The 22,027-nt window shown below is 36.7% G+C and overlaps 1 protein-coding gene across 1 annotated transcript in view; it reads left to right on the forward strand.

The window, feature by feature from the left end:
* Nucleotides 1-22,027, forward strand: part of LOC122808402 (transmembrane protease serine 13-like) — a 373,755-nt gene that overhangs the window by 349,630 nt on the left and 2,098 nt on the right. The window lies entirely within an intron of this gene.

The following is a 22,027-nucleotide window of genomic DNA, read 5'->3' on the forward strand; positions in this document are numbered from 1 at the left end:
CCTGACACTTCAAATGCATCAATATTCAGAAACCCATCTAAATTAAAAAAAAAAATGTGTGTTTTTGCAAGGACTACAAGTATCACAACCTCCATTTACCTAGTTCATGACTCTGTGAAAGTCACTTAACCAGACAGTACTTCTTGGTTACACTTAAAAACAAGTCTGTGCCTAGTTAGTTTAGCCAGTTACCAAGTTAATAAAATAAATGGGCAAGAAACCCTACACCTCCCTACTTCTTTACGCAAATGTGCTAAATCTAATAAGGTCACAAGGCTTGCAGTAAAGGGCATATCCTTTTCTCAAACTTGCACATTCCAACTGTCAACCCTATGAAACAGAGTACCGGAACTGATGGGGTTTCAACATTGACCTTTCTAAATGGAACCCTTATTTTGTCAGTAATGCTTTCCTTTTAACATATGTAATAAATCTGAGATGTTATTTTATGGCCAGAAAGCATAACTCAGTCTGAAGATTATGTTTTTGCTTTGTTATAGCAGTTCAAATAGTTTCTTACATTATACAAATAAAGCACACATTTATCCTTTTAATGAAGGACCTGTGAAAACTCCATGAAATGTTTGAATGTCTTGTATGTTTTTCACAATCCTGATTCTTTGGTGACGGATTTTTGTTAATCATTTTCTATACATGTTTGTCCCCCTATGAAGTCAGTCATCTCTTGCTGTTGATGCCTAAGCTTAGAGTCTGTTTTTTTAACTCTACTTATACCTGGATGCAATCTAATATTTTTTCCTAGTCCAGACAGGAGATTGAAGTATCTCAACACAATGAGATCCTTGCTGTCATATGATATTTTTGTGTACTTATGTATGCCCTCCCCCCCCCCCCCCCACACACACACACACACCTAATGCACAGTAACATGTGGAAGCTTGCCTGTGCACTATTCTGCCAGTTTTATCAGGGAACAAGAGTTGTCATTCTGTGCTGAAAGCCCATCTTCCTCCTCATGTCAAAGCAGGCTTGCCAGAAAAGTGCCACTCCCTACCCATCCTTCCTCCCAACTCCTCAGCTGCCAAGTTTGCTAGATGACCCATGACACCTAGTCACAGTCAATCTTCCATTTCTGTGTCATGAAGCCAACATCTTTAACAACAGAAAAAGCAGAGAGTAGAGAAAAAGAGAAGCTGTGATATGCAGAATGAAATTTATCTGATGGAGCTATGAGAATAGGGACATTTGTGAATTGGCTTCTTAAGTTGTAGTGTGGGTTAAATGTATTTAGTCTCATAGTTGGGGGAATGATGTGTCTTGACATTACAGACTGAAGAAAAGGGAGCCAAGAAAGAGGCTGGTGGTTCCTTGAATGGGTAACCAATTTGCCATTACAGTGCTGTTCACACCAATGGGAGTTTATGATGAAATGACAGATTTTATTAGAAAGAAATCGTAAGGTGGTAATGATTTTTGTAAGGCAGTGATGAACAAGAGTAGGACATATTCTAGAAGTGCAAGCGGGACACCTTTACCTAAGGCTGCTCTAGCAGGTTGTGAAAGGAAATGAAATATCTTTTGGGCCCAGAAAGGGAGGTAGTTGACTTTGGATCTGACTTTCTGAATGTGGTCTTGGAAGCGAAGATACTGATAAGCCAAATATCAAGATATCTAAGTGATGTAGTGGATTCAGTCAGGTTGCTGTTAAGCTCTTTGATATAGAATGGGCCAGTGGTTTTAGTGAGACTTTTCTTTGTACTAAATAGCGCTTGTTAATGGCCAACAACATATCATCTCCTTGTTTTGGACTCATATAATATAAAAGTTCATACAGGATCCTGGTTTTGGTTCCTCCATTTTAACAAATTTTATATACCTTTTGACCAGTATAAAATAAAAAGCAATATAGGTAAGAACAGTCATAAAGTATTATCTCCCTCTCTCTTCCCCATACAAAGAAATACACACATAAACAAATGCATCCTGGTTACTGAGTATCAAAACAACTGAAGCAAATGAGTATTGATTTAGTGTATATGCATGTATCTCAAGAAACTTACTGAATAACATGCTTCCTTTGTGGTGGACAGTAAAGACAAAAGCTAAGCAATGTCAGGAATGTTGATTTGTATAGTAGGTTGAATGATTATGTAGGGTGGTAAAGACAACAGTGTGAAAGGTATTTATTTTCTTTGATCTTAAGAAAGCCTGGAACAATTGTTTTAGTGCTGCTTTAAATGATATTGTCAAAGAGCCAACAGTCACTGTCACCATTATCTTTAAACTTGACAGATGGTACAGAGTGTTAAGGTTGTGAGCTGTTGTTACTGTGGTGCAAAGTTTGATTCCCTCAGCCCTCATTTGCCTACTGTGTGACCTTCGACAAGACACTTAACCAGACACTGCACCCAGGTCACCACTGAAAGGAGACCGTGTGTCCAGTGGGTTTACTTACCTAACAAATGGGTATTATTGGGTATTATTAAACTGTTAAGCAAAAAGGAGGTTCAAAGTATAACGTTAATAGAAGGGTATAAGCAATGAAAATGTAAGTTTCAGTTTCACCTATAAACTAATTTTAAGGGTAGCAGGAAAGCTGTGAGTAGGTGAATGGATCTCAATATACTACTTTAAATAAGCTGGGAACCTTGCTATAGGGGTGAAAGTACTGAGGACATGAAATTCTACAAAACTGATTAGAGGGTAACACTGCCGATGAAATGGGCCAAATGGGGAACCTCAATCAGGCTAACAGGGCAAAGCTTAATAAGAGGGTTTACCTAGAACTACACATTTCTTATAAGGGAACCAGTAGGGGCTGTCAAAAACTTCCACAGACAGTCCATGAGCAATGATACAAAAGTAGAAAAACTGGAACCACAGCTAGAGTTAAAACAGCTTTAATAATAAAATGTTAAAATCACTCTTCTCCAGAGTAAGCATTGAATATAAGAAATAAAATAACTCTTCAGCACTATCCAAAGGTTACATTGCTAATAAAAAAACTTCACCTTAAGTATTCTTCAGGCTAAACAATGCTCTGTATTAAAACTGCATTGCAATATTTTCTGGTCACCTTTCCTAGAGCACTATTTATTTATGGTATCCCCAAGATTCACAAATCATTGGTACCACCTCCCATGACACCCATAGTCTCTGCCCATGGGTGGATTACAGAGGCAATAGCTAAGCTTTTGGATAATCAAATTAGAACAGAATTGTATATCATAAAACACACAAATGACTTTCTCCTTCAAATATCAGTTATCTGCGAACAAAGTACTATATGAACATGTATTAGTAACACTTGATGTGGATTCATTTTTCACTAAAATACCACATGACTTTGCTGCATACTCCATTTCACATTACTTACATGAATATACAAACTATACACAAACCCATATAGAACTGCTATGTGAACTTCTGAATTTAGTACTGAAGAACAATGTATTTCTTTTTCATAAACAACCTTACATTCTAGAAAAAGGAGTAGCCATGGGCACTCCCATGGCTAACACCTATGCTAACCTAGTAATGCTGGTATGGGAAAGTGAATACATCTGGAACAATAACCCATTTAAGGAGCACGTAGCCTTTTCTGAATGGTTTGTGGATGATATTTTTATTATTTGGCATGAAGATGCAACTTCTTTAGAGGCTTTCCATAGTTATATATCAAGAACTACTCAGTTTCTGAACTTCAAAAAAAAAGTTCTAATCAAGAAATTAATTTCTTAATCTTATATTAATAATTAATCAAGAAGGCAAAACTGAGACTACTTTATACAAAAAGCCAGTTAAAAGGAATAGTTATTTATATCACACAAGAATGCATCCTCCACATATGTTTAAAAATAATTTGGAAAACCAAATGCTGAGAGTTGCTAAATTAAATACTCTAGACACCACTATGATGGAACAACTTAATACTACTGCCTCTGACTTTATCAGAAGAGGTTATCAGGAGTCACACATCAGCAACATACAGCAGGGAATCATAGCAGCTTGCAACGATAAAGCAAGATCTCTATTTCATAATAATGAATATATACAACACACGGCATGGAGAAGGTATAAGATTCAATGCATGTTAACTTATAACTGCATAGTTTATCAGTAAAACAAATCATGACCAAATGCTGATGAATTCTAAATGAAATATCAGAACTAAGAGATTGCATCTCCACCATTCATAACTTTGGCTACAGAAGAGCAGCCAACTTAAAAAACATACTGTGTTACAAGGAACAGCCACGGTCTACCTCAAGTTTTTTCAAGCTCAAAAAAAGGCACCTAAAAATGTAATAAATGTGCCAATTGTCAGTATATAGACACTAACAAGGTGATTAAACATCCCATACTTAATACAGATTTCTTCATACAAGTTTATGGGAACTTTGACTCCAAGAATGTGGTATATATAGCTAGATGCACACAATGTCCTGTATTTTATATAGGCATGATCAACAGGAAGCTTAAGGAAAGGATTGGTAACCATATTTCTGATATCAGTAAACAAGTATATACTAACGACTTATACAAGCACATGTTAAATACAGATAATTCACATAATTTCACATTTTTAATTTTATGCATTGTATATAAACCAATACGTGGAAGATGTTTAAAACACTTAACTGAGTTACAAGAAATGAAATGGATTCAGCATTTCAATGCATATACTGCCCCTGGTCTTAATGAATCTTTCACTTTAAGACCACTGCTTCATGATTTACAACTACAGGTACATTAATCACATGCTTTTATTTAAATACCACAGTTCTACTACAGAGTATCATTTAGCCTGAAGAAACCTTAAGGCAAAAGATTTTACTGGCAATGTAAGTTTTGGGTACTGCTGAATAGTTATTTTATTTCTTATATTCAATCCTTCTGGAGAAAAGTGATTTTAACATTTTATTATTAATGATGCTTTTAACTCTAGCCTTGGTTCTGGTTTTTCTACTTTTGTATCATTCCTGTGTGCTTGGTAAACCAGATTCATTGTTCAGCAACCATTTCTTATTTGCAAAGGTCCGTGACCAATGGGAATGCCACTGATCCAGTACATACCAAGAACATGAACATTTACATTATAATCAACTGGAATGTAGAGCTCAAGTATCTACGGATAAAGAATAGGGAACAAAAGCCACATGAGTGAGCTAACAGAGGTAGACCATAGTAGTTAGGGGTTGTTTTTAAGCTAAAACTTCTCCAGGTTACCACAAGGGCACATACCCTATCCCTGTAGATTATAAACTACTGCTAAGAGGGATACCTCATCAGACATAAGTATTGTTACACATATAGGTATTAAACAGAAACAATACTTGTCTAAAAATCTACTCTCATTCAGGCCATGAGATGGATACATTTTCAGGTACCATTAGCTAGGTTTCACTTGGCCTGGGAAGGGGAGCAAGGAGTCAAGCAGGTGGTAGTGTTTGATAATATCCCAGCAGATGCTGTGACAGGAAGCTATTCTGTTCATTCATTACCAAGATACATATGATTTTATATGCTGCCAAGCATGGAAACAAGTATAGAAAGAAAGCAGTAGAGGAGAGCCTCAACCAGTGCCCACACTTCCAAAAGACACTCATGATGTGGTTATTTTAGTGCAATAGCTAGGTAGTATCATGCAAACACTGGAGACTCTGCTTCATATTTTACACTGTGATAAAGTAAACATAAAAACAAAACAGTGCAAGTCCCTCAGAATATAATTCATTACTCAGAGTCTCTCAATGATTGAAGTTCTTAAACTGTCCACTGTCTTCCTTCCCCCAGCAAACCCACTTTCATCCATGTGTATTATTCTAGGTAGGATACACCCATCTTCTCTGCCATTATAGGTTCATAGAAGAGTACTAGGCCAATGGATTAAAAGGTCTTAACAAGCCTAGCCATTATTACCTGATTTTTACCTGATTTTCAATCCCTAAGGACTAGAGATTGGCTTAGGTTTGTGCTTAAGCCTTTGAGTATTTTACAGACTGCCCCTGTCCACAAGGGACATGGATGCCACCCCAGGAGTGAATTTACAATTCTCCATCAATTGAACTGAACTACATTTAAAGAGGGTCAGAGAAGGGTCATGTTTTGTGTGAATAGGGAGCCTGTTCCAGAAGGGGTAATGTCTGAGACACATATCTGTCTCTCCAGCATGTTTTGTTCATGTCACAGATCAGGCTTAGATCCCTAGATCACGTGATCTTCATGCAGTTTGTCTTATGAATGTGTAACATACCATCAGGAATGGATTTGTGAGTGGCTTGAAGGTTAGGCATAAATCACCACCCCTTAATAGTTGGTAGGAAACAGAGTAAAGAAATAGGGTGTTTACGCTATCTGTATAGGACATGTTTATACCCTGTATTTCTTTTCTTTTATAAGGAACCTCTGAGGCTGCTCCAACTGTTGCAAGTGCCTGGTGGGACTATAACTTCATTGGATCTGGATGCCATGCCTTTACTTAACAATGTAAAACACTTGTAGTCATTATTTAGTATTGCTATTGATCTATAGGAAGAAAAAAGCTGCAGGTATTTTCTCTCTTTTGGTTATATCCGCTACTAACACCTCTTTCCAAGCATCTTTGGGGTCTTCCCTATCGAGTATCTTGTTAAATTATCTAACCCGGATTTCTATTGCCTTATGTTTAACAAGTCTCCAAACTTCTGTGGGAATCCCTCCACTACCTAGAGATATTCCTCTTGTCATTTTTTTCCCAAACTTGCTTTATTTCTTCTGCTCCTATAGACTTTACTAACATCTCTCTCTCTCTCTCTCTCTTGTTCAGTAAGCTTGTTACTTTGCTCCCATATATCATTCCAGTTTTCCCAGTATTTTTCTCAAACCATTTCCTCACTGCATAATTCCTGTTAACAAATCCTAATTTCCTCTAAAATCTCTTCTCTGCTGACTACCTTTTTTCCATCCTCATGTCTACAAATGTTGGATATCCCGCTCCCAATTTTTTTGTTGCATCAGGTGTATAGCCAAGGCTTTTGTTGCCTTGGGGTTATCACTAAACAATAACTTTTCTACTGCTATTTTTTTCCTCCACATTCTTTCATCTTCCTATTTCTGTAATATTTGTATTATTTTCTTTTCTCTGTCTGACCTAACTTTGTCTAGTTTTCTTATTGTAACTGATCTAGTTCCTCCATCATGCATACTGTTTTCTTTCCTATATTTATTCGTCTTGGATGTATATTCCTACATAATTTCATAACTATTTTTTCTTCCTAACCCATCCCATCTCTTATTAACTCTCCCTCCAGTTGCTCTTTTACCTACTTCTCCTCCTCCTAATTCTTCTCAAAAAATATGTTGTAAATCTCCAGTGTTTCTCTGTTACATTCCACATTCCTTTCCTTATTATCATCCCTCTCATTGCATGATCTGATAACATTAAAGGAACAGTTTTCACTTCTGACATTCTGCTTTCATGTTCCTTCATTACATAACATCTACCTATTTTAGACCAGTTTTGATGTCTGGGTGAATAATACGTAAAGCTCTGTCCTGGCTGCCTAGTCCTCCATGTATCTTCCCATCCTATCGTTTTCAAGTAGTTTTTCAAAAATGTACCATCTTTTGTTAATCTCTGACCTTTCCTCTACTAGTTGCTTGACTCCTATTGATTGAAATGCTCCAGTCCCTTATTACAACCCCTAATCCCTCTTTAGCACTATTTCTCAAAAATTCTTCTCAAATCCCGACATGTTTTTGGTGGGATACAGACCAGGACTATTGTACATGTTTTTCTTTCTAGTAGCCTTGTAAACCTGCAGATCTAACCACTTTTGTCTTCCAGTTTGTCTTGTATCTCCAGTGGAAATATTTTCTCCACTAGGAGTGCCACACCTGTTTGTTTCTGTTCCCCCAAGCTGAACTGGCTACCGGGTTACAGCTTGCTCCTTTCCTTAAATGATTTTTTGTAAGATGTGTTTCTTGCAAAGACACTGTTTTTACTCTTTAACCTCTAATACGCCCTAATATTCTTTGTCTTTTCACCTTAGCAGTGAGACCATTAACATTCCCTGATTTACTAATTATCCTCTCATCACCCATTTTCTTGTATAAAACTTGCCCTTCGTTTTCTTTCTTTGTTGTGTGCCTATTATTACCCACTTCACTTTGTCTTTACTTTATATTCTAGCATCTTTCATTTTTATATTGTTTGCACTGAGTGTTTCTAGGCCTAGCCCTTCACTATAACTATATACATATTTACATAAAAGTTCCACTTCCTTAAGGCATTCTTCCATTTTCTCCAAGACTTTTGGGTTTCTAATATCATGATGGGAATTAACCCCATTTATTTATTTATTATTTTTATTTTACATTTGTTTACCGGGAAGGTCCAACTGGACACAGGTCCATTTTCAATTGAGGCCCAGGGAGAAAAGCTCCAGATAACGAATACATAATCAAATCAAAATTCAAAATCAAAAAGTATGATTCAACAACATTTACACAATGGGTATGTAGTAATTCATAGTAAATGGCTTAATATAACAGAACAAAATGAGGTAATATTAATACATTGTTTTGTGTGGCAGTTAATATATAGTAGTGGCCTAAGGTGATATATAACATAACAGATGAGAGAGCGTTCGCTCATAGCCAGTAAATATAAAAGTGGTATATATTTTTCATCAGTTTCCCACAGTACATACTACAAAATATGCATTCCTTGTGATAAACACATTCATATGAGAATTCTTTCCCAGTGTGGCAGATGGATTACATAACTATTTAGACTAGATGGGGAGTAGGTTGTTCAGTAAGCATTTACCCTGGGAGTCACAGGAGCATAACCAGGTGTTCATATAATGTGCTCTGAGGAGCTTTTTGAATTGAGTGGAGGAGCTAATGGAGGTTAGGTTGCAAGGTAAAGCATTCCAAGGTTTGGAAATGGAATAGCTGAAGAGAGATTTCCGAGCTTCATTGTTGTGTTTGGTGAGGCCTAAGTGGTTTTGGGTACTAGATTAATGTCCTTGTTGTGGAATAAGGAGTAATTAGATTCTGGAGTGCTGGGGTTTTAGTTGGGTAGTAATATAGCTTGTGTGCTAATGACATCTGATTGAGTTTCATTTGCTGTGGTAGCTCAAGCCAGTTGAGTTGTTTGAGAGCTATGCAGTGATGGGTCTTGTGTGGAGTGTCGGTAGCAAATCTAGCAACCTTGTTATAACAAGATTCTAGTTTGTTTAGGTCAGTTTTGTGGAGGTTGGTTAGTACTGGGGATGCATAGAAGAGGGTAGATAACAGATGTGTCCTGGCTATAGTGGCTTTGGTTTGTTTAGTCAGAAATTGCTTGCTGCAGTTGAGGAGGCCACGTTTTTTTATGCACCTTCTTGATGGTTTGTGCTCGGTGAACGTCAAATCTAAGGTTGCTATTTCCACACCTAATAGTTTAGTGTGGAAGGTAGGGATGATCAAGGTTTTGTTACTGGATATGATGGAGAAGTTATCATATGGACGAGGGGATTTACAAGGACTGAAAAGAAGAAGTTTTGTTTTATTAGGACTTAGGATAAGCTGGGAGTTAGTAAACCAGATTTATGCTAGGGAGAAGGATTTTTGGGTGATGGATTGAAGGTCATCTAGTGTGTGGGCTATGTATATGAGGGTGGTATCATCAGCATATTATACTAGTGAGACACTGGGTGTGGAGGACGACAGCTGATTTGTAAATAGGGAGAAGAGTAGTGGGCCAAGTATGGAGCCTTGAGGGACTCCTAGGATACAGGCAAGAGACAGAATAGTTTATTCTGCCATTTTACTGCTTGTTGATGGCCTTATAGGTACCTTTTAAACCATGAGATGGAGGGGGTGCTCATATTTAGGGTGGATAGTGTATTAAGCAGTCTATTATGGTTGACCATGTCAAAATCTTTAGACAGGTCTAGAAAAATGGCAGAAACTAGCTGTCCCTTGTTTCTGTGGAACTTAACTGTATTGGAAAAGGACAACAGAGCAGTTGCGGTGCTATGGAAGGGTCTAAAGCCATGCTGATTTTTTGATAGCATGTCATTTTTTTAGAAGGTGGTCCGTCAGTTGTGTGTGAACAACTCTTTCTAGTATTTTTGATAAGGGTGATAAAATAGCAATTGGTCAGTAGTTATTTAGTTCTAAGGCATTACTACCCTTGTGCAGTGGTATAATGTGGGAGATCTTCCATGTAGTGGGTACTATGGTCTCGGCTATTGATCTATTAATTAGAATAGTAACAGGATAGGCTATGGCCTCTGTGGCTAGCTGCAGGAATTCTGCTGGTAGATTATCTGCACCCAGGGCTGTTGGATTAAGCTTGTGGAGGAGTTTTAGAATGGATTTGGTTGAGAGTGGGTGCACAGTAAATTGAGGGGTATTATTTTGATTAGTAGTGCTATTTTGGATGGATGGTAAGTCGGGGTAGAAACTGTTACCTTGGGTTTCAGCTAGGGCTTGAACTGTTTAAGTAAAATATTTGTTGAACTGTGTGGAGATATTGTCATGGTTGTTAACTGTTGTAGGAGTAGGGGTAGCAGATTTACCAGGTTGTAGTATAGAATGTATAGAGCCCCAACATTTTTGAGGGTTGTGAATATGTTTTTCTTGGAGGTTTTTGTAGTAGTTTGTTTTGTCTAGTTTAATGAGTCTTTTGGCTTTGTTATGGAGTTCTGAGTAGTTTTGTTTTGTTGATTGGGATCTGTTTTTATGGAACTGTATCCATGCTTTGTCCCTGTCTTTGAGGATGGATTTAGTTGCTTTAGTTAGCCATGGAGCATACTTAGCCTTTTTTCTAATGGTTCTTGTGGGGGCATGGTGGTCTAATATTTGTAGGAAGGTTGAGTTAAAGTAGTGAACTGCCTCATCTATAGGAAGTAGATTTAGTGGATTCCAATTGCAGCATTTTAGGGCCTGTATAAAGTCTCCTGGTTTAAAGTTGTTTTTGTTTCTAGTCTCCTGGTTTAAAGTTGTTTTTGTTTCTGACCACTCTAAAGGTTGTCTGATTAATTTGGTGTTTTTTTTTCTTAGGAGGAAGGTAACCTCATGGTCACTAAGGCTGTTGGGTAGACAGCCTGCTAGAGATGCAAGTGTGGGGTCAGATATGAGAATCCAGTCAAGGATGGACTGATGATTAGATGTTTTGTCAGTTCTAGTAGGGGAATGAGATAAGCTGGGTAAATGCCTGGAGGTTAATGTGGGTGGATGGGGTTTGGCCAGAGCAGTTACGCCAGTCTATATTGAAGTCACCTAGTAAAATATTTTATTGAGGTAGGGAGTATGATTAAAGTTCATGAAATTAGTACTGTTTCAACATTTGATGTTAGCCAAAAGTGCTCTTTGCAACAGCCGTATTTTGCCCAGAATTGACTCCTGCAGTTCATGTGGAGTTACATGTGTCAATAACATCTAAATACGACTGTAAATTCTTTTTTTTTTTTTTTTTTTATATGAGAACTGTTGCTCCTACTACTATTGGAACTGTCTGGTTTTCCATCTTCCACACTGCCCTCATTTCTGCCTGCAAATCCTGGTATTTATAACATTCTGCCTCCTGTTCTTAAGACACTGTAATCACTGGGTGTAGCAGTTTCAGTGATCAATGCTACTTTTGTCTTCTTTTCATGGACAACTATATCTGTTTTTTTAGCATCTGTTTTTTGAACTGTTGGTAATGGGTGATCCCATGTGATATAAATTTCATCAATTTCTGTAATGCTTTGTGGCTCATGTTTCCAGAGTTTTTCAGCTACTTCAGTATTGCCATATTATTATGCCTTTAAGTATACAGTCCTTCTGCCATTAGCATATCACAACCAGCAAAAAGATATGCGACTGTTTCCAATTATGTTTTATAAAACCTACATTTGTCTGTGTCTCCCACATGTTCAATGGACTTTGTAAACCAGCATGTACATGATCCACTCTCTTGGGCCACCAATATTAATCTTTCATGTTCTGGTTTAAATTCACCTCTTCTTAACTATTCCTGCTTTCAATCCTGATCAACATGAAGTTGTTCAAAGAATTTTCTATACTTGCAACTATATTTATGCATTTTCCACATTTCTTGCCTTCTCACCTGGTCCTTCACCTTATATTTTCTTTTGTTTTTTGGCACATTCAGTTGTTGCCTGATTTTTATCTACTTCTGGTTTGATTTCCATTCCTGCTTGATGCTGATATGCTTCTGCTAGACAAAGAAGGGAAGTTATCTTAGATTTATTCTTCTCATGTTTTAAAACTATCACTACGTTTGGGGCTTGTGAGGTCAGCAGATATGTATGCAATCCTATGACTGCAAATCTATACATGTAATTAATTTTGAGGAGGCCCATATCTCCTTCAGAACGGGGAATATATAATCTTGATATACATTCATTTTTATAAATCATTTGATAAGGATGAAACATCCTTCTTGTTTTCCTGTCTAACTGATCCAACAGCTTTTGGGGCCAGTTAATTACTCGAAAACTGCAACTCAGGACAGAAAGAGCTAATTGATTTATAGCTTGGGCTTTGTTCCTAGATGTCAGTGCTATTTTCTGTATTAGTTTTAGTCTTCTAAAATATTCCTCACTAAGTTTTATTTGCATTTGTTCATGTTTTATTATTGATCCTTTATCAGTTCTGAAATATTTATGCATTGTCTTCCTCAAGTTCTTTTATATCACATTCCTGTCCCAAACTGATGTTTTCTTGGTGCTGCAGCTTTCCTGCTTTAAAGGTTGCTTTTGCACATTTATCAAGACCAAATGACATTCTTATATCATCTGAAAAAATTTTGACCACTTGCATTTGCGCTTTCAGTTGCTCATCTGATAAACTACACAGTTTTAAATCATCCACAAAAAGAATATGAAAAGTCTATATACTTTGTTGTTTTCTGGGGGCCAAATTGTAGCCATGACCTAATCTGTTAAGTAGATAGCTAAATGGATTAAGGGCAAAAGAGCAGCGATGACAGAGATTCACCCTGGCATATCCCCTTTAAAGTTTTATCCCCAGAATAATAGTTTGTCCTTTAGTTTGTCCTTTATCATGTCTTAACTGCATAGTGGATTGCCACTATTTCATGGTTGCTGTAATGTAATCAGTCAGTGTAAGGTGTATCTTATACATTTTAAGCCCTCTTTTATCCAAGAATACGAGATACTGTCAAATGCTTTTTTATAGTCTATCCATGCCACAGTTAGAGTATTTCCTTTTTTTCAGTTTTCATTATAACTTTAACAACAAATGTTCCATATGACTTTCCTTTATTATCATTTTGTTCTATTGCCATGAGTTCTCACTTTTTAATTTCTCCAAATCTTTTGGGTTTCTAATACCATGACAGGAATGAACCCCATTCCTAAGTCAAACTATGATTAAAGTTCATGAAATTAGTATTGTTTCAGTCTTTGATTTCAGCCAGAAGTGCTTTTTGCAGCACCCGCAATGTGCCTAGTAATGACTCTTTCTGCAATCTGTATGGAGTTACGTGTATTAGTAACATATCTAAATACGATTGTAGATTCTTTTTTTATAAAACCAGTTGCTCCTACTACTTTTGGAACTGTCTGGGTATCTTTCTTCCACATTGCTTTAATTTTGCCTCCATATCCTGATATTTTATGACTTTGTGTCTCTCTGTACGCAAGACACGGTAGTCACTGGATGTAGCGATTTCAATGATCAATGCTACTTTTGTCTTCTTTTCATGGACCACTATATCTGGTTTTCTCTCATCTCTCTTTTGAACTGTTGGCAATGGGTGATCCCATGTGATGTAGACGTTATCATTTTCTATGATGCTTTGTGGCTCATGTTTCCAGTGTTTTTCAGCTAATTCAATATTATAATGTTTGCACAATCCCCAGTGCAATAGTTTTGACACATTATTATGCCTTTCAATATACAGTCCTTTTGCCATTAGTATATCAGAAGCAGCAACAAGGTGTGCAACTGTTTCCAATTCTGTTTTACAAAACCTACATTTGTTTGTTTCTCCGACATGTTCAATGGACTTTGTAAACCAACGTGTATGTAGCCCACTATATTGGGCTGCCAATATTAATCTTCCATCTTTTGGTCTGAATTCAGCCCTCCTTAACCATTCCTGCATTCAATCCTGATCTGCATGAGGATCTTCCAGGAGTTTTCTATACTTGCAACTATATTTATGCTTTTTCCATATTTCTTGCCTTCTCATCTTATCCATCACCTTATATTCTTTCTTTTGTTTTTTGGCATATTCAGTTGCTGCCTGATTTTTATCTACTTCTGGTTTGACTTCCATTCCCACTTGATGAATATAGGCTTCTATCAGACTAAGAAGGGAAGTAATTTTAGATTTATTCTCCTCATGTTTCAAAACTTTCACTATATTTGTGAGGTCAGCAGATATGTATGCAGTCCCACAATTGCAGATCGCTGCATGTAATCAATTTCAAGGGGCCCATACCTCCTTCAGAATGGGGAATATATAATCTTGGTATGCACTGATTTTTATAAATCATTCAGTGAGCATGAAGCGCCCTTCTTGTTTTCCTGTCTAATCTATCCAACACCTTTTGGGGCCAGTCAATCACTCCAAAACTGTAAGTTAGGACAGGAAGAGCAAATTGTTTTATAGCTTGGATTTTGTTCCTAGATAAACACTGTTTTCAGAATTAAAGTCTTCTACAGTATTCCTTACTAAGTTTTGTTCACATTTGTTCATATTTTATTGTTGATCCTTCATCAATTCCCAAATATTTATACACTCCCTCTTGCTCAAGTTCTTTTATATCACATTCCTGTCCCAGACTGATGTTTTCCTGGTGCTGCAGTTTTCCTGCTTTAAAGGTTGCTTTTGTACATTTATCAAGACCAAATTACAATCTTATATCATCTGAAAAAGGTTTGACAACCTGCAGCTGTGCTTTTAGTTCCACATTTGATGAGCTATACAGTTTTAAATCATTGACAAAGAGAAGATGAGAAGACTTTACACTTTCTTGTTTTCTGGGAGCCAAATTATAGCCATGACCTAATCTGTTAAGCAGACAGTTTAATGGGTTAAGGGCAAGGCAAAACAGCAATGGTGACAGTTACCCTGGAATATACCCCTTAGGATTTTTATCCCTGGAATAATAATAATTTGCCCTTTATCATGGCTTAACTGAAAAGTGGTTTGCCACTGTTTCATGGTTGCTGTGATGTAGTTTGTCATTGTAGGGTGTATCTTATACATTTTAAGCACTCTTTTATCCATGAATGTGAAATATTGTCAAATGCTTTTTTATAGTCAATCCATGCTATACTTAGATTCTTCCCCTTTTTACAGTTCTCTACTATGACTTTATTTAACAACAAATGAGCCTTTGTGCCATATGACTTTCTTGTATTGCCCTTTTGCTCTATTGCCATAAATGAGTTTTCTTCTAAATGAGTATAAACTCTTTTGGCATCAATTCCAGTGTATAGTTTATATGTTGTCAGAAGGCAAGTTACTGGTCTGTCATTTTATGGTAGCTTGCAGGTTCACTCTTAAGTAGGAGCATTGTTTTTCCTGTTGTTAGTCAGGTTGCTGTCTGTTCAGGGTGCACATATGAATAGTTCCTACTCATGGCTAAATCTTCATGCAAAGATGTTAATACTTTTAACCAGAAGTTAAGTACTCCATCTCTGCCTGTGGTTTTCCAATTAGAGGCTTTTCTTAACTTTGTTTCAATCTCTCAGGCTGTTACTTCATCCCATTTCATATCCTGTACCTTTGAACTTCTTATTCTTTCTTTTACTTCTTCTATCCATTTTGCATCTTTGTTATGTTCCACAGGATCTTCATAAATACTTCTCCAAAATGTATCTATTTATTCTTTATTTGGTGGTCTTTCAATTCCTTTTACCTTGTTTCCCAATTCTCTATAAACCTTTTTTGGGTCATCAATAAATTGCTTAGTTTGTACTTTTTCTTTATATTTTCTGTGCATCTTCTGAGTTTTTCTGCATGTGCTGATATTTTTAATTTATTATTTGTGATAGTGCATGATCAGTCCTAATCTTTTACAATACTGTGCATTGCTTTTATTGAGTTATCTTTCTTAGTATTTTTGTTGATCTGTTACCAATCCTGTACTTTTCTAGCAGTGACACTTCTTCTCTTAATTGTTTTACAGTTTTCTCTATTCAATACTTCCATGATGATATTCAATTTCTCCCCTTACTTTCCCTTACTACCCAGTGTTCTAGTGAAAGAATTGTATCTGTTATTAAATTGCCTGTGCAATAATGTGTCCTGTTTACTTCTATTGTAGTGCATGCATCTCAAGGTACAGTCCTAATTACTGTTTATTTGTTTTGTCAAATTTCTGATTTTTTGGGTTTTATTGACCTTCTGCAGTCTATTTCTTTCATTGATCTTAATATGTCTATCTCTATTAAATCAAGCAACTCTTCTCTTAACTCATTTTCTTCTAAACTGAAGGCACATTTTTTGTTCTCCATTTCCTGCAAGCATTCTATAGAAAATTATGTAGCATCTTCTTGTGGCACATTCTCTTCAATTTCATCCTGTGTCATCCATTGTGCTGTCATATGGGAAAATCATTGGCCTATCATTCAACATTGACTGTGTCAGAGTTGCCACAGTTTCCTGTTCCTTCCCTTGCTGTCCCGCTTCAAGTGAATGTTTATACTATTTTCCTGTGGAAGGCTCCAAAATATCTTCATATGGCAACTGACCAGTTGCTTCCCATTCCATTGGTTTCTTCTTACTTTGGATGTCCATTGGTCTATCCTGCTGTGGTGCTTTCTGAGTTAGATTTTCTACACTGAATCCTTCACTTCACAGGTACTCCATAATTTTAGTTTCTGTTTCTTTAATGTCTCCATTACTAAGCTCCTTTTCTACTTTTCATCTTTGTCTTATTTTTTGTATTGTAAAGTTTTCCATGTCTGGATTCCTTTGCCTGTATTTCTGTTCAAATATCTTTGGTGCTGCTCTTTTTGTACTGATTAGATTTGCTTTCTCCTCTGCATAAATATTACACCATATCAAATTCCCCTTTCTTTCCCATGTCCATATTTCTTCTTCAGATGTCTCCTGATCTTCCTGTTTCTCCTTACTTTGGGGACTCATTCCATCATGCTGTGATATAACCTGTGCTAAACCTCTGACACCAAATCCTTCACTTTGCAGGCATTACATAACTTCAACTTCTATTTTTTAACTTCTGCTTTATTGATCTTTTTTTCTAGATTCCCTCTTTGTGATATTTTTATTTTAATTTTTTTTGTGAAATTTTCCATATCTGGATGTCTTTGCCTATATTCCTCTTCAAATATCTTTGGGGCTGCCTTTTTTGTATTGATTAATTTGGCTTTCGACTTTGCATAAATATTGCACCATATCAACTCTCCCTTTCTTTCCATGTCCATATTTCTTTTTTATACTTTTCAAAAATCTCTAGGTTTTAATGTTTATATTTTTGCACTTCCTCAGATGCTTCTTTTTCCAAAGAGCTCAAAGTTTCTTGGTCTATATAATGTTTTTCACAAATCTGTTGTATTAGTGAACACAAATTTGTATTTGAAGCTTCTGACAGTTTTTCTTGTGGAAGTATTTATCTTTCCTCTAATTTCTCTCAATCTTTTTATATAACTTGTGTCTGGAAATTCAGGGCTTTTTGCATAATAGTTACAATCCATAATTTCTTTCTTATCCACAATAGGCAACTCTGTCATCTTTATGGCTCTTCTTTGGCATATCAGTTTTTAAGAGGCCGCGGTGGTGCAGCAGTTAGCATTGATGCCTCACATCAAGAAGTTCTCCGATTTGATTCTCGGCTGGAGCATCTTCTGTGTGGCATCTACATGTCCTCCCTGTGGTCGAGTGATGTTAAAGACATGTAGGTAGGTATGAGTGTGCCTTCTTTGATGGTTGGGCATCGGGCTGGCAACTCGGCACCATAAAAATCCACTGCCAATCATTAGTGGACGGGAGTTCCACTGTGGTGACCCCTAACCCGGAAAAGCTGAAAGATTTTGGCATATCAGTTTTTGTGATTTTTATGGACTGCCACCTTCTTCTACAATAAGGGGGGCATCCTCCCTCTGGGCCTGGCCCCATTGTAGGAATGTTTATGTATTTTGAGGATTCTACACTGTCATTTTTTCCAGTCTTGGCACCAATGCACCTACCAGGATTGAGTACTTTTTATCCTGGATCTTGTGCACCCAGCTATCTTTTTAAATTTTTGACCGACTTCTGTCCATGATTTATGCTATATAAAATACAGTCTATATATCAGTGTCATCTGGTGAGATTCTGTGAAAAAATGGGTCCACCTTGTGAAGGTACTCACCAAGACTTGAGGATGATATCACCTATGATAGGTATCTGGTGTATCCTAACCTATATTCTTGCCATTAATATGGCGTTGCAGATTTACTTTATGGGCTCTCCACTCAGCTCTGCCTGTCACAGATCTAATAACTACAATCTCTCTAACTCTCCCCTCTTCTCTTTCCTTTTTCTTTTTTTCTGTTCCCTCTCTATCCATTTTCAACATTATCATAGATTGCATTAATCAATACTTTCCCTTATACCAACTTAAAAACTTTTTTGCTTTATTTTTATTCAATTATTTTATCATTGCTAGTGTCAGTCTTGCTTATCTCATCATTAATTTAAAATTATATATTTACATTTTTTTAAACTGACTTTTCCTTAATTTTGCTTGTTGAATTAATTTTCTATCTTTATAGTTTATTGTTCAGGGCATTTACTTAACAGAGTTCAGGTAAACAACATATAGGTTATCTAGCATAAATAAAACCTTCATGTACTAAGTTCCAGCATCACTTCCCTCTTCTTAGGGTCACCTTCTTAGTTTATTGTCCATCGACCTGCATATTATTAATAGAAAAAGACAATACAGTTCTCACTCTGTTCTCCCCATTTTGGCCTAGTTTGACACCATCTCATTTCTCTTCCTTGATAATATCCACCTTCTCCCTTAGTTGGTGTTGTCATTTAAACAATGGGAAAGATCCTCTCAGTGTCTTCCCTGCACAAGAGTCTTATTGCATTCTCCCTTCCATGCCGACATTAGAACTCCTTTCCATTATGATAGATGCAACTCTCTGGTTTACATGTTGTTGTATGGTATTATGCATTCCAGTGCTTCTGTAGGGCTGGTTAATGTCTTTGTTATACCCTGCATATAGACCCCTAACATTGCCTGATAAACAAATCTCCATATTAAGTTCTTTGCTTTACATTTCCTTATAACTGGAGCAAATTCGCTTCTACTCCTTCTGGTCTCAGATGAAAAGACTTGGTCTACAAATACCTTGTTTTCACCAAAAGTCATCTTTTTCCCTGGTTGCGATACCCTTCTCAAGATTTCTCCTTTCTCTTCATAGGTTTGAAACCTTACTGCGATTTATCTCATTCTGCCTGTACCTTCCAGTTCTGCCCTCCATACATTTCTATTTGCTCACTCAATTTTAATGTCTTCCTGGGCAATATCCAGTCATTAAGGGTTTCATTCTCCTTTTTGTTTAGGTAATCAATGCTTATGGACTGCCTGTTGCAGTTTAAAGAAGTTGGTATACACTGACTCGCTTTCACTTATATTCTCTGTCTTTCTCTATCTTTTTCATTTACTTTTATAATTTAAAGCTCACTGAACAGCAAACCCACATTAAGCAAGCCTGAAAAATGGTGGCCATTTTTGTTTTCTTCTGTCTGAGCTTCATGGCAGCTTAACAAGTTCCCCTGAAACAACGGACTTATTTTTTATTGGGCATTACTTGTACATTAATTAACACCTTGTTGAAGAACATTTGTTCTCCATTCAGAATGAAGATGTATGCTTCTTCCATTATTTTAAAGATTGTTAAGGTTATAAAGCATACATTATAGTCCTGGCTTTAAATCCTTCACTGTAGTGCATTACATGATGAAATTATATAATATGGTACAGCTCCTACACTGAATCTAGGATCATAAGAGATTACTAAGATAATGGCCCTGAGGCCCTTACAAGCCTAGCCAAGTTTTTCCCCTTTTTTAAAGGTGCTATTAGTAGACCTGACTCAAAACCTGCTGCCCCTGTCCAAAAGGAACTTGAAAAGAGGTATCTGTACCATATGGGTCTTAACTTTTTTGATAAAAAAGAAATGAAAATTTCAGGTTCATAGTTTTGGCAACTGTCAATGAGTGTGCACTAATAGAATATTCAACATAGAAATGTAAAGTTATATTTTTTCCAAAGGTTGTAAAGTACATTGAAACCAAAAGTATCTGTTAAAGTGACTTTTTGTATCAAATTATTTATTTATTTATATTTATTTATTTGGCATTTGTTGACCAGGTTAGTCTGACTGAGCCGAAGCCCTTTTTCAGCGGAGACCCGTCGAGAAAGTAGAATAACAAAACTTAGCTACAGCATAATTATAAAATATGAAATGAACATAAAATGAAGTACATGATTAACAAACTCAAAGAGTAATAAAACGATCTGCACTTTCAGATCAGTGAGTAATTACCAAGTTACAGCAGTAAGACACACAGCACAACCGCTGTAATTGAAGAGTTTACGTCATACTTATAGAATATTGAGCCTGAGTAAGATGGGTCTAAGTCAATGTAAAACGTATGAGTAGGGATAGAAAAAAGGGAGTTAGGTGAGGGGGAAGTGAATAGTATATAATATAAATTATTATAAAAGCACTTCTTGATAGAAACATATTCAAAACGTTTAACTTTTTAAGTGGTAAAAAACTTCAGCTGAATCATCAGGCTAGAATGAATGTTGTTGTGTCTTTCGGCTTTTCTCGGTTAGGGGTCACCACAGTGGAACTCTGGTCTGCTAATGATTGGCAGTAGATTTTTTTACATGCTGAGTTGCCAGCCCTGACGCACAACCTTCAACGAAGGTATGCCCATTCACGCATGTCTCCACACAGAAGACGGTCTATCTGAGAATCGAGCAGGACAACATCTTACTGTGAGGCGACAACGCTACCGCAGCACCACCACCGCAGTATCAGGCTAGAATGAATAAATATGTTTTTACAAACACCTGAGCTGTTTTGGAGCAGTTTTGTTTCATCTTCCCCTGAGTTTAATATTTCCTTACTTATCTCTAAATCGTTATGAAGGTTTACTGGAATTTTTTAGCTCATGTTACAATGTTTTCTCCAATCCTGAGAACATGGAATATTGATTATATTATGTTTACTATGCAACACAGCTCTGCTGGCAAGGATGCTATTGTTTCAAAATTTAGTCCACACTGAGTAACAGGAGAAAACATCAGTCTGACATTATAAATGTCAGAAATAAATAGAAAGCCTCTCCTGAAAGATAAAGTAAAGTTATGGGAAATCTTTACCAATGCCTCCAAAAAAAGCAGTTGTAACCAAAATTATGAACATTGTCTAATGTTTGTAAGAGAATTTACAACACCAAGCATATGCTCAAATGTATAATCACATACACTTGGCCTTTGACCATCATGTGTCTACAGTAATAAGGAAAGTATTCAGTATTGCACAACTAATAAGCAAGCGTATGGCATGCAGATCCAAAGATGTCATCATTCTGTTGTACTCTGCCCTCATTAAGACCAATAACTGAGTAAAGTGCCCCCCCTTCATCATGTACCTGACTAGGTATATGCAGCAAATGAAGTGTCTACAGAAATTCCTCACAAAAAGAATATATGGTTTACAAAACAAGTCCTATGTGGACTGCTTCAAAGCCTTGTTCTTACACTCGGTCTCTTACAGACTGCTGAGAGATATCCTATGCCTGGCCTATGAAGCATCCTCTGACCAACCTTAATGGATGTACTGGAGATATGCAAAACAAATGGCATTAGAAACACCCAAACCAGTGAACTAAACCTCAACTGCGACATAGAGAGGACATGCTTAAGGGCAGGATTGTGTCTCAGAGGCTTCCCATCCATGTGAAGCAATGTTATTTCCTGCACTTATTCAAGCAAAACATGGATCTGTGGACGGAGAATCATAACTTTACCCCTGCTCTGGTACCTATGTCTCTAATAGAGAAAGGAAGCTT

This window comes from Protopterus annectens, chromosome 8.part0, assembly GCF_019279795.1.
Source record: "Protopterus annectens isolate FY-2018-M chromosome 8.part0, PAN1.0, whole genome shotgun sequence".
Lineage (NCBI taxonomy): Eukaryota > Metazoa > Chordata > Ceratodontiformes > Protopteridae > Protopterus > Protopterus annectens.